The following is a 14,755-nucleotide window of genomic DNA, read 5'->3' on the forward strand; positions in this document are numbered from 1 at the left end:
TTTGTAATCGTCTGTAGATGTTAGTATTTGTAAGTATTCGCTATTTTAGTTTTTGAGTTGTAAATTGGGGGTATTATATCTTAGTTCCTACTCTTAAAGAATAAATTTCAGTTTATTTACCCTGGTTTCCATATTGCTGGTTACTCCCTCCTCACTTTTAGATTTCTGTTCATCTTGTTTCATCCTCTTGGGAATGGACGCTCTTCTTCGCTGGAGACAGTCATTTTAAAACTGCTCTGGCAGATTCTGTGTCTTGATTTGTCTACACCTGCTTCTCTGGCAACCCATCCTTTGCTCAGACAAACTTTCAGGGGTTCAGGCTTCCTGCACTGCCACCTCTCGTCCCTCTGCAGCGAACATGACTAACCAGCCATACTCCCCAAACCTAACCTTTGTAGGTTTGGCCGAGGCCTTCAGAACAGAGCTCAATCTTTCCCAAAGGTTTCACTGAAGCTCCTCTCACTCAGCTTGGTAGGAATGTTGACAGAGTGGGAGGTGATATGAATGAAAATGCCTCAACACTTCAACAACTTTTTCTGTGTCAATTCTCTAATTGCCACCTCTCGATTCTTTTATATGTGAGTGTTGATTCAAGAGTATATTCAAGGTTGATTCAAACTGGAGTCTGAAGCCTCTTTTGCAAATCCTGCCTAAGTGGCCTGGTACCTCACTGCATTGTACCAGAGCACTTGCACCTGCTGAGTTGGGGCCTCAGCCAAAATCAAGGCAGGAATAGTCTCTTGTAAAGATTCTGTAACCCTTAGTGATGACTCAATAAATGATAGCTCAGCAGCAGTTTTTGTGGGCAAAATCTTTAATACCATATAAGATAAGCAGACACCATGGAATAAAGTGACAAAAAGATAAAAATCTAGTAAGATACAGGAAATAAGGATTTCAACAAATCTCTATCAGGGAAGACTTGAGATAAGCAACAGAATGTCAAAACTTACCTTAGTGAATAAAATAATAATAGTTACCAGCTCTTAAGTGTTTATTCTATTGCAAAGATAGTGTGAAACATTTTTGTAAACAGGATCTCTTAATCCTCGAGCAACTCTATTACTTAAGTATTATTGTCCCTACAATTCACATAAGGAAACCAAGGCTACAAGAGGCTAAATATTTTTCCAAGTTCATACTCTATGACATTATGTGTAGTTTGCTGAATACCTATATATTTGAACAGAAGTATTGGATGTCCTCCTAAGTCCCCTGTGGAGAACATTTTAAGGTGTTGTTAAATAAAATTCTTTTAATTTGTAGGACCCAAATCGCAATCATAACCAACGTTCTGGAGCCCACATCGCACAGGTCAGGGACAAATCACCCGTAACCAGAGTAACTAAATCAGGTCTCTTCGTACATGTGGTGTCACAGTGCAGACAACTCATTTTGTAGAAATGAAACTAAAAATACCTTTGTAAGTTATTCAGAGACCTCATAACTCAGATCTTCTAAGATATAACTTCAATATAAGCTAAATCACTTATAAACAGATTTCTCCCCACATATGAAAATATTTAACCCCTAGCATCTTTTCTGGTTTAAGGAAAAGCCATTTTTAATAAGTAGAACGAAAATCACATACACGAAACTTATAAGCTTCCAGTCTTTTTTTGCCAGTAACTAGGTTGTCCTTGCAGAATTTCATAATGTGGTATGTTTCCAATGACTCTTTGTGATTTGACAAAAACTACTTTGATTTTCCTTCTCTTCCCTATAGTAGTTTCTAAGGTTCTTTTGTTTTTTGCATATCTTGTTGCCTATCATGTATTCTTTAATTTGCTCTCTGAGACTTTAAATTTACTTTGTATGTTAGTCATCAGAAAAGAAAATAAGTAGAGAGATAAACTTCATCTTACCATACTTTGAAGTACTAAATATGTTTAAATTAAAAAAAAACAAAATCAAAAAATACCCTGAACCCTTGACCTTCTGTTGCAAAGTGCCCACCAATCCTTGAAGTCTGTTCCTCCTCCACTTTCTTATTTGAACAAGAAATGTCTCTATCCATCTACATGCCCAACCCCCACCACCAAGTCAGCTCCACATCCTGTAAGTTCTAACATCAACAGATATCTCCAAAGGCTTCACTTACTGATGCCATCGCAGAAACTGCCCTGGTGCAAACGACTAGCTTCTTCTCAGCCTCAGAAGTGATCCTCCCACTCTTGATCTTGCTCCCACCCCAACCCATTCTCTAAGTAACAGTCACAGGGAGCTTTTAAAAATGCAGACTGCATTTAATTAACTCTCTATTAAAAACCTTCAAAGGCTTCCTATTACTCTTGGAATAAAATCTAATCTTAAAATGGCCTAAAAGATCCTTTATGATCTGCCTCTGCTAATTCCTCCAATCATATGGTGACCTTCCCTCCTCAAGCTTTTATCCCAATTTGTAAGTATTTGTGTGTTTGGTGTAATGTTTCTCTCCCTTATTGGACTGTGAGTTCCATGAAGTGGGGCCATTAGAGTTTTATGCATTATTCACCAATTGCCTGTAGCAAAACACCTGGCATGTAGGTGCTCCATAAATTTTGTTAAATGAATAAATGAACTTGAGTAAAAATTACTATAACAAGTAGAAAATGTTATACGCAGTCAGTAAAATGGAAATTATAAACATAAGAGGAAAACGCTTATCATATATGAGAAAAGCAAAATAGGAAATGTAAAATATACATAGCATTTACAACGTGATTACCATAACAATTACAATATGTACATGTTGTAGATATATATAACATATACAGTGTGATTGAGCCTATTATAACATAGAGTAGACATATATTTTTAAGACACAATTTTGTTTTTTTTAGGAGAGATCTATTTTAACTGGTAAGCAGGGTCTGTCTTGTAAGGCAAAAAAACAGGCTCTGTTTTATGAAGACAATCCCTGTGTCTGGAAGGGATGTTTTGGTGGCCCTTTGGTTACACTAGGTGAAGTAAAAACCCTCTCTGCAAGGCAAAGATATGTGGCATTTAACTATTCTGAATAATAGTGAGTTTGTCTCAGTGTAGGTAGAGTTGCACTTCTGTAGATCTTGTTTCCTTTTTGAAAAATAGCCTGTGTCTCTTCTCCCGTTCCCCACTGTGGGTAGCAGTAGTAGACAGGGAATTTCAAGAAACTTGGACTTGAACTCTGTGTAGGAAAAGCAAGGGCAGGAAGTCACGTGCTACAGACAGCTCATGACAACTGTTAAGACACAATTGTTAAATTTTCAGAAATTCTGTTAGATGATTGTTAAAGGCAAACATTATTTGAAATTAAAATATTTAATATATACTTAAATAAATTTTATTAAAAATAAAGGTAACAAGTATGCAAGATTCATCACTTCCTAATTATTTTATTATATTTTGCTATCATCTATGTTATGTCTCTTACATCTGTATGGTGTAATTTTTTTTTTTTTTTTTTTTTTTTTATGGAGTCTGGCTCTGTCTCCAGATTGGAGTGCAATGGCGCTATCTCAGCTCACTGCAACCTCTGGCTCCTGGATTCAAGTGATTCTCCTGCCTCAGTCTCCCAAGTAGCTGGGATTACAGGCACCTGCCACCAAACCCATCTAATTTTTGTGTTTTTAGTGGAGAAGGGGTTTTGCCATGTTGGCCAGGCTGGTCTCGAACTCCTGACCTCAGGTGATTCGCCCACCTTGGCCTCCCAAAGTGCTGGGATTACAGGCGTGAGCCACCACACCTGGTCAGAAATATTGTATAAGGGTATGTTACAGCACAGTTCTTCCCAACTCCATGTTTGATGTCATAGTAATAGCTCGAAGTCAGCCATGGCAGTTGTATTTACATCACTGAAATCAGCAACTGCTACCAAACAGGGCTCTATTTGTTGTTTTGTTGATTTTCTAGATTTAAGAAAGTGATGCAGAATACGTTAATAATGCAGATTAAATATTTAAATGTGTCATATCTGTCTATTATATTACAAATAACACAAAAACAGGAATACCCTTCTAGTCTTCAAAAATGATTATTCAATTCAGTGAAAAGTTGCTCTTATCCTTGATGAATGAGTGAGGTTCTGATATATGGTTTCATTGTTTCACTTTTACTGTATTCTATAATGTAAACCAAATATCAACCAGCATTATTGTCAGAACCATACTTGTCAATTGCAACCATGTGTTGTCCATGAACACTAAGTTTGGCAAAAATCAATGAAAGCAGTCTGTGAAAATCAATTGCTATATGGAATTTATAATGAAAATATTGTATATTTTATTATTATTATAAATTGTGTGTTACACATATTTTATATCAGTAAAATTAATTATACACACACCTACTCTGATTCAAACATACACTTTCTTTCTAGAGAGCCAGTTGTTGAATGAGCACATCCCTAAGTCTAGGTTACTTCTGTAGCAGAATGAAATTTGTGAAACACTTAGCTTTCTTTGGGATACATAGAAAGTCTCGGGAAGGAGGGCTTAATAACGGGCTGCCCTTCCTGCAGCAGAGCAGGATGAGGACTTGAACTATTCCTATTGTGGAACAGAAAGTGGGGGTAATCCCGAAGCCTGTGTTGGGTGTACCTATATTACACACATGTGAAATATACATGCATGTAAACAAGGGCTAGGGAGTGAGAAGCACCATGAAAAATAGTTACAGTGGTGTGTGTATGAGCAATTCTCTTTACTTTTATTTTACTATTTTGAAAAATTTAAAATCTAATAAATACAGGGTTGTAAAGAGCAGTTCAGTTCAATAAACTAAGAACTACACAAATTCAGAAGATCTGCAGTCTAGCTCTCAATTTATAGCTAACCCTGAATCAATAGTTTGACTTTATTGATTGTGTTTTTCATCTCCAAGGGGTAAAATAGCAACCTGGTGCATCAGGTAGCAATGAGGAATAAGCAATCCAGTAGCTTGACAATATAGTTTCTTAAAAGAGTGATAGATGGGGCAAAGAACACTCTACATTATAGAAATGCTAGAGGTAAAGCTAAACTGTACTTAAATATATTGTTTCCTTGGTAGTCAGCTGACATCCTTTATCAAATCTGATGTTATGAAATATCTATAATCTGTCCCTGAACAAGTCTTCATTAATTCTCCTAAGTAGCATCTCTACCATTAACTTGGAAAAATAAGAAATACATTCTAATGAGAGTGTTAATTATAAAAAGTGTTTTATTTCCTATTGTGGCAACCTTATAAATCAAATACTTTGCACTCTATAGCAACAGAGTTGCAAAGTTGTTCATTTTGCAAAGCCAAAAGTGACAAGCAACATTTTCAGAAACATCAATAGATGATATGGGGTCCTAAGGCTGCCCCTGATAATCTGGAAAATCTCTTTTACCATGATTTGATTTCTCGCATAAAACTTTACATAAAATAAATCGATGATAATATTTAAAGATAATTGCTGGGCTAGATGAAGATAGGGTCAAATTGACATTCTTATAGGTAAAACAGGATTGCAATTCACCAAGGAATATGTTATTTATTTTAATAGGTGGCCTTTTACCCCCTCATTATTTTTGTTACCTCTAATTGGTGTCAAAATGAGATCAATACCACATCCGCATCTCATAGGATGCTTGTGAGGATTAAATGATATATAAAGTATTTAGAATAGGCAAACAATGCACACTATAGATGTATTGGTATTATTATATTATATTATTATGCATGTTGGCTATGAAAATTTGATTTCAACTCGGTGCCTGCCTGGTGTAATCCTATGGTACATTTTTGCTGTGTGTCTCATAACTGACAGGGCATCTTCCTCAGCAATATTCATTTCTCAGATTTCTTTCTTGTAGTTGCATCCAGATTGCTCCAAGATTCTCTGGCCACCTCACAGAAATCAGAGACAGATAATTAATCTCACTAGAGGTGTCCAGGTAGCAGGTCTCCTAGGACTTTGTGTAGTTAGGTTTTTATGAAGTCCAATAGATGGTCTGTGATTGCTTCTTAGGCTCTTGTCTCATGGTCACCTGGAGAACGTTACTCCTGGTAGTTTGTTTCTTGTTATTTTGTTTTGTTTTATTCATTCTTCTTAATACTGAGTATATAATATTGTTTCTGCATGGTATGTTTTCAGAACATATGACTAATCTTTTACAATTATGGAATTAAAGAATGGGAAGATTCTTTAAGTAGAAGCTCTCATTAAAAGTTATATATAGCATTCCAAAACTTCCATCGTAAATCTCTCTGATCTCTCCACCATTGATGTTTGAGTAATGGACACCTATTGGTGTTGTTGATGTTTTTCTTCTGTCTGCCCTTCCCACTAGAGATAGGAGTGGTCAAGTGACACAGGCTGGTCATATGCCCTTAACACAAAATGACTGAATTCTCTTCCAATCATTACTTCAAAAAAAATAAAAATAAAAAACATCTAAATATACACACACAATAATAACCCTGTTTCTCCTATCTTTATTCCCCTTTCTTCCCTTAGTGATACGAATTCTTCTCGACATTGCCTTGTCTATAACTGCTTACTGGACTTCCCTGCCTTCTGCAGAGCACTGTTAAGGACGTCCGAGTGGCATAAACCAGTGGAGACCTTTGCCCTGTCCCGCTCTGCAGTCCTAGACAAGCCCTGCCCTTGGGACAGTGTACAGCGAGGCAGCAGCTTATGCCAGATTTTCCCTTCCAAAGAGAAGGATCATTCTGCTTCCCCTGCCCAGAAAGCTCCTTTGAAAAGACACTTTTCAAAGAAGTTTCTCAGAGCTCTATCTTACCTCCTTCAATATTTCATCCCATTTCAAGACGATCATAAATGTCATTTCCCAGCCTCTCATTTTCTTAATCTGCTACTTTAGAGTATTGAGGCCTTTCTTTTGTTCCCATAAGAGATTTCAGTGTAGAATGTGCAAGCAAAATATGTCCTAGCTCTCAGGGAGATACACATGTTGCCCAAGGGCACTCTGAACCAGTGCTCCTTGTGCTAATCTTTGGTAAAAATCCTTCCCACCTACTAAATTATAATTGGGTACTTTCCATAAGTCAAACACTGACTAAGTAGTCATGCTAAGTATACCATCTTGGGAGACCGTCAAAGTGATCTGATCGCAGTTTTGGAATTTGCAGTTGAGGAATCAATGATTGTAAAGAGAAACAACTTTGGCAAGTCACAGTGGTTCATGCCTGTAATTCCATCACTCTGGGAGGCCAGGGCGGGCTAATCATTTGAAGCCAGGAGTTCGAGACCAGCCTGGCCAACATGGTGAAATTCCATTTCAACTAAAAATACAAAAATTAGCTGAGCTTGATGGTACACACCTGTAGTCTCAGCTACTCAGGAAGCTGAAGCATGAGAATTTCTTGAACCTGGGAGGTAGAGGCTGCATTGAGCCGAGATTACTCCACTGCACTCCAGCCTAGATGGCAGAGAAAGACTCTTTCTCAAAAAAAAGAAAAAAAAATAACAGAAAGAGAAAAGCAATTTAATCTAGGTCACAGAGCAAGTGGCATTGTTTAGACTCAAATCTCAGACTCTCTGATTCCAAAGCCTGTGAGTTTTTTGTTTGTTTGTTTGTTTAAACTGTGCAGCTTATTGCTTTCCCAGGGAAAGACTAGAATTTTGACATCAGAAGGCCTGAATTAACACTTCTGTTCAGCTGTTCATATGTGGACTTGGATGTCAGTCACCTCTCAATAACAATTCCCTCCTTCTGCAAGACCCGCAGGTCTCCAAGTCAGCCATAACTTTGTTGACTTTGCTCCTTCTGTCTGAAATACCCCCACCTGCACAGTGCTTGGCTAAGAACTACCTGCCCTTCAGCCCTCAGCTCCAATGTCCTTCCTGTAGGTGGTTTATCCTCCTCACAGATAAGCTCCCATATGCCCCTGTGGTCACCTCTGTTAAGTGTCTCTTCAGAATGTGCTGTAAGCGTCTGCTGTCTTGTACAGGCTCCATATTTACATGATACCAGCATCTTATCAGTGAACATGTTTGGGTGTATGGAACCAATAAATGTGTAGTTATTTATAGATCATTTACAGTACTACATTTATGATATATGATGTATATTACAAATCATATAGAAGAATACAAAACTTTTAATATAATAAGGTTTGTAAAAATGATATTCTTAATGTCTTGATAATTACAATGACTTCAGACTTTCATTACTGCTAATAGTGTAGAATACTATTTATACTTAGGGGAAAGCTTGCTAAGAGGGTGATGATAATCAATATTTCAAGTAGTCATCTTGATATATATTTTTATCTGAATTATCTGCAGATCTGATTAGAATAACATTGTTTTTACCTCAAAATGTGGCTGACAAAAATTGTCTACCCTTCTATACCGTTTGCTTGTGTTTGTGTTATAAGTGTTACCTTCCGTCCATTACTTCTTGGAAGGGGCCTTTTAAAGCCATTTCTCCATGTTATCAGAGCTAGTTATTTACAAATCCATTTAACAGACACCCATAGGACACAGCAAACATAGTAAAGGGCAGGGAATGTGAAAAGAAGGAAACCTTCCTGCCCCCTTGTGGGTAGTAGAACTGCTGCTCCCCTCAAATCATGCTTCACCCTCCCTAAGGGACAGAGAGCCCACAGATGCCCACACAGCAACTATTGTGATATCCTGATAATTTTCTTTATAAAGATAAAAAACAAAAATGAATGAAATTTCTCATCTTGATGATCTTGCTCAACCCGAGGGCACCTGCACCCAACTCTAGAGGACCACTGCTCTGGACAAGTTCATGAAGGGCAAGGTTTACATTTTCTCCATTTTCTCTGTTTAATTCAATCAGAAAGGCTTTTCCTTTTAACAATAGTAATAATAAATAGCCAAATACTGCTTAAGCATTTTACCTTCATTACTTAATCTTCATATGAAACTATGAGGTGGATATTGTTATTACCCCCAATTTGTAGATGACCCTGAGGCAAAGAGAAGTTAATTAATGCGGCCAAGGTCACACAGCAAATGATAGAGCTGGATTTCAACCATAGGACTAGGGCATCTGAGCCCATATTCTTCTCAGCCATTTTATTCTTCCTCATCTGAGGGTGTGTGTGTGTGTGTGTGTGTGCGTGCGCGCATGTGTGTGGTGTATCAGTAGGTAAATCTAATCATGTATCCATTCATTTACTCAATAAATATTTATTCAGCACGAAGCAGGGACAAGGCACTGCTCTAGGCACCAAAGATACAGCAATGAATAAAATAGACTAGTCTTTATGAGATGCACTGGGGAGAGATAGAAAATAAACGTAATATAAGTGTGTTAAATTTTGCAATAAGTTAGAAGGTGGTAAATGCTACAGGGAGAAAAAACAGGGAATTGAGGGTTGAGAGTATTGTGGAGGTAAATTTTTAAATACAGTGGTCAGAGAAGGCCTTGCTGAGAAGGGGAACATTTGAACAAAGACTCAAAGAAGTTGAGGCAGGAGCATGACCGGGATGCTGGAAGAACAGCCAGGAGGCAGTGTCAGTACAGTGTGGTGCATGTGATAGGGAGAGCAATGGCTCCCCAAAGATGTCTGCATCCTAATCCCATGAATTTGTAAATGTGTGACCTTACATGGCAGAAGGGACTTTGCAGATATGATTAAATTAAGTACCTTGAGATGGGAAGATTATCCTGGATTAGCTGGCGGACCAAATGTAATCACAAGAGTCCTTATAAGGGAAAGGACCAAGATCGTGAAGACAAAAGCAGAGGTCAGATCCATGTGATTGCTGGAAGAACAACATGAGACAAGATCTGTGGAAAGTTCCTAGAAGCTGGAAAAGACAAAGAATGGATTCTTCCCTAAAGAATTCAGTAGGAAGGCAGTCCACCAACACATTGCATTTAGCCCAGTGAGACTTCTCACCTCTAAAACTATAAGATGATAAGCTTCGTATTGTTTAGACTCCTTACATCACCTTCTCCCACCCAGAGCCAAGTGGCTTCCTTCGTAAGTCCAGCATTCATGCCTGCCTTCCAATTATGAAGTTATTTGACTCCCCTCCCCAAATCTGCCCTCAGGCAAAAGGCTGTCAGATTTTGGAGGTTTTATGCAATGTTCTTCCCACCACAAAGTCCTGTGTAACAATCAGAGATCCTCAAGGTATTAACTAAGATAGTACAAAACTAGCTGGAAAAAAAAAAGAAAAAAAAAAGAAAAAAAAGCATGATTCAGACCTGACTACTTAAAATTGTTAACAACTTTAGTTTAAAAATAGAATTGGGTTGTATTAGTAATTCATGAATCAGGGTGGGGCTGGAAGAACCCTTTTTTTCTGTCTTCTAGGCTAGCAATATTTCTTTTGAGGTACAACACTGGGAAGCACAGTTGCTAGTTTCAGACCTCTGGTCCTAATGCTCAGAGCAACTTTCTGCACTAATGGACAGCCAGTAAACATAGTTGAATAACTAAAAGGTGGAAGACTGTAAGTCAAATCATATAGTTGCTAATGTATAATAAAGACAAAATGTGTTTCAGTACTTTGCTTGGCATTGCTTGGGAGAATATTAAAGATATCAAACATTATTGGTTCCTTTGGTCAACTGTCTGGTGAGAAAAAAGTAAGTGCTCAGATCATGAACAAATCCTTCAGAGATAGGTTATGTTTTAGCAGAGTTGGCCTGAGCACTGAGCACCAAGATGTTCAGGAGATAATTCAAGTTCTCATCATCTTGTCAGGTGAAAAGCAGGGCATGGTGGGTCTAAAGCCAGATCTCTGGGCTGGGATAAAATGAGATGTGGGATTTCGCACTCATTGGGACTTACTTAACCTCTTACTTAACTTAACCTCATGACTTACTTAACCTCATGACTTACACTCATATGGGACTTACTTAACCTCTTTTTAATCTGTTCTCCTCACACAAAAATCAGGAAAAAAAAAGTTCTGTGCTTTCCATAACCCACAGCATGTATTAAAAGTTGGCTAAGAATGTTAGTGAAGCACTTTTAGCTTCCTGGAGGGGAAAAAGGGCAGCACTGCATGTATTAATTTTTAAGTGCTTTTGTATTGATATTAGCAAAAGATTCAAAATATTCTTTTCATGAGCCCTTCTGATTTAGAGGTGTTTATTAGACATGCTGTACAATTCAGTTATTTATATTGCTTTTCCTTAACTTTATTTTTCTCATATGTAATTTAAACAATTTAATAGGAGAACTTGGTTAAGAAAGGCACTAAAACTCCCATTCTCTTTGTTACACACAGTAAAACTTAAATCTCCAAGGGGAAATACATTTTAAATATATTTGTATTCACCATAAGGCAAAGCTCTATGTGTTTCTATTCCCTCTTTAAACCTGAGAAGAACTTCCATACAAGAACCTCCAACCTCCTTGGGGTTGGCCCTCTTGAATAAATGTTGACCCAAGACTGTAAGAAGAGGCATGTCAAATATCTGGCATACCTGCCAACCTATTGCTGAATGTATATTTGGCTGCCAAAAAGTCTCTTCTAATAAATAAAAATAAATGCCTACATGAAGGAACCAGATGCTATGGAAATAATTTTGCTCAGCTTGAAGATGTTTTTCATGAACTGCAATTTTCAGAAACAACAATTTGCCTCTGAACAGACTTTAATAATGGAAATTGAAGCAGTTTTAAAGACGAAAGGAAGTTGGTGTGTTTGAATACCCACAGAATGATGTATTTCCTAATATGAGGTGACAGGTATGAAATGAGACCACAAAATTGTTGGCATTTATAAATATATTATTTATATTCTTTATTTATATTTATGTTCTTTCCTGAATCCAGGTATCATACTCTGATTTTTATCCAAAAGTTAAAAAGCTGTGAACCCAGGTAAAATTTAACCAAGGGTTATTGTACTTGTGTCATTACCAGAACGGGACCTCTTTGACTGCTTGAGTGTAGAGTAAGTCCACTTTCATTTTAACCCTGGTGTCTGGAAGTTTTTCATCTGTAAAACTGTATAAAGGGTTGAAGATGACATAAATTCTTCAGAGTTGTAGGGTTTGCATCAATATTTTCTCTCCTTTAATGACTTTCACATATTTTACTGTGATTACCACAGGAAAAACAAGTTTGATCTGAAGATCAGAATCCTTTAATCACTTGTCTGTGTTGCAAAAGAGGCAACATTCCCATTCTGGGCTGAATCATCAATTGATTAGGCCTAAAGCAAGGAAGTTGACAGTTCAGAACACATACTATGCACCAGTCTTTGTCAGATAGTGTGTATTATCTGATCCTTATAACAGCCTTATAAAGCAGAAAGCATCATTTCCATTTTTCTAACTGAGGAAACAAAGTCTTAGAGAGGTAAAAGAACTTTCCAAAGGTCACACAGTAAGCACGTGGAACAAGGGAAATTTCAACCTAAGTCTCCCTGGCTTCAAAGGCACTGCTCATTTACATATTTCTCAAAAAGATCTAACATTCCAAAATGAGGGCTCAAAGTGGAGTGGTTAGAGGAGGCTTCCAGCTCTATTCATTCTTTTACTTTAAGTTTATGAGCTTTCAAAGATGATAAGCAGATGTTAAGTATGTAGACTCAAACCAGAAGTATCCTTATCTTGCATCTTTGCTGTGGAGAGAATTGGGCTCTCCCTCCAGAATGAGCTTAAGTAGCTATGCACACTCTCCTTTCAGCCCACCTCTCCCATCACCATGTAATACCTTCTTCTCACAGACCCCAGTGCCCTCTTGCCACCAACAAGCTATCTTCTGTCCACATCTCAGGTCTTTATTTCCAAAACAACGCCTCATCCTTCAAACCTCTTTGGTCAGTCAGCAAGCATTTCTCAAGGGCCTATATCAGCCAAATAGTAGAAATAAAGGATATAAGTAGAAATAAATAATACACAGTTCTTGCCCTCCAAGAGTTTATAGTCTTGCGGGGAAAAAAGGCATCCAAGCAGTTACTTGTAGTACAATGTGATGAATACTATATATAATACATGTGACAAATACTCAGGTTTATTTACTGAAGCACAGGGGAAAACACAGAAGGAGAAATTAACCCTGCCTGTGATATTTGGATCAGGCATCTCAGAGGAGATAAGCTTTCTGTGGTGTTTTGGAAATTGAATAGGAAGTTACATAGCTAAAGAAAAAAAATAGAAAATATTTCCAGAAAAGGCAGATTGTATGTATAAGGGCCTGTAGGATTAAGTAAATGGCCGTGGGAGGGGCTTGGCATGACTCAGATAAGAAGAATTGTGAAGTGTATTAGTTTCTTGTATCTGCCATAATGAAGTACCAAAAACTGGATGGCTTCAAACAACAGAAATTTATTTTTTCACAGTTCTGGAGGCTAGACATCCAAAATCAAGATTGACAGGATCATGCTCTTCCTGACAGCTCTAGGAAAGAATCCTTCTTTGCCTCTTTCTGGCTTCTAGTGGTTGCCAGAAGCAACCTTAGCATTTTGTGGCTTGTAGGTGCAACACTACAGCCACGTGGCCACCTTCTCCGTGTCTTCACTTTGTCTTCCATATGTGTACATATGTCTCTGTGTCCAAATTTCACCTCTTTATAAGGACACCAGTCCTGTTAGAGTCCATGCTGATGACTTCATTTTAATTTGATGATGTCTGTAAAGATCCTACTTTCAAATACGTTTATATTCTGAGGTTCCAAAGGATAGGGCTTCCACATATCTTTTTTGAAAGATACAGTGCAACTCATAATAGGGAGTTAAACCGGGAAAGGTAGCTTGGGAACGATTGTGAGGAACCATTTATTCAAATGAACACTATAAATAAATCACATATCACATGCCAAACATTTTGCTAGTAAAAAAAAAAAAAAAAAAAAGGTTTACAACATAAATAAATGGAAATGAATTTAGGATATAGAAAGAGAAAGACTATTGTATCAATACAGAGAAAGCTCTGCAATTAATCATTCTAAACTTAGTGGCTTGAAATAACCACTTGAAAGAACCAATCATTATTTCTGATTGTGTACCTACGGGTCAGCTGAAGCCCATCTAATCTAGTCTGCACTCATCTGAGGAGCCTCAGCTTTAATAATTGCTCATCCTCCTTGGATAACTGGGCCAGTGGGGGGCATGTTCTTGTGATAGTGTCAAAAGGACAGGGGAGTAAATGAAAGTAAGTCAGGGCTATCACTTCTGCCCATATGTAGTTAGTAAAAGCAAGACTTACGGCCCTCAAGTTTAGAGGGAGCAACTATAAAGTTACATGGCAAAGGGAACAAATATAGAGAGGAGTGATGAATTGGGGTCTATCTTCCTATGAACTTTGCAGTCAAATAGATCTAAGGTAACATGAGATACAAAGATAGATATTTAAATAGATTTGTTACCTGTTGCATAAGTCCTTAACTCTCTTTACAGCAGGCAATAGCTTGTTCCTGTAGAGTATTTGAAGTAAAATTCTCTCTTTTCTTTACTCCTTGTCTTTTAACCTTCTTTTATTTTATGGTTAAAGAAGGAAACAGTTGATATTCAAGACAAAATGATAAGGACTAATAATGGTAGAATATAATATATCCCCAGGAACACATTGAGGGACTCTGCCAAACCTAGGTAGGTTTTGCTTACTCCATCACAATGAGGTAAAAGTGGTGGAATTTCAGTTATACCTTCAGGTTCAGCACAATCTTCCCACTGTCCTTAGGCAATTAGGGGCATCCACCTAATTCAGCCGTATGTAAAGTAATTGCGGTGCTAAAGGATACCAGAAAAGCCTCTCTGCCTGTTTCTCCATATCAATCATCACCAATTGACAGTGATGCCAAAGGCTGTCAGGATGCCTCCTAGAAATGTGGATTAAATCTAGACCCTGAGACCGTGTCCAAC

This window comes from Macaca mulatta, chromosome 14 (genome assembly GCF_049350105.2).
Source record: "Macaca mulatta isolate MMU2019108-1 chromosome 14, T2T-MMU8v2.0, whole genome shotgun sequence".
Taxonomy (NCBI): Eukaryota; Metazoa; Chordata; class Mammalia; order Primates; family Cercopithecidae; genus Macaca; species Macaca mulatta.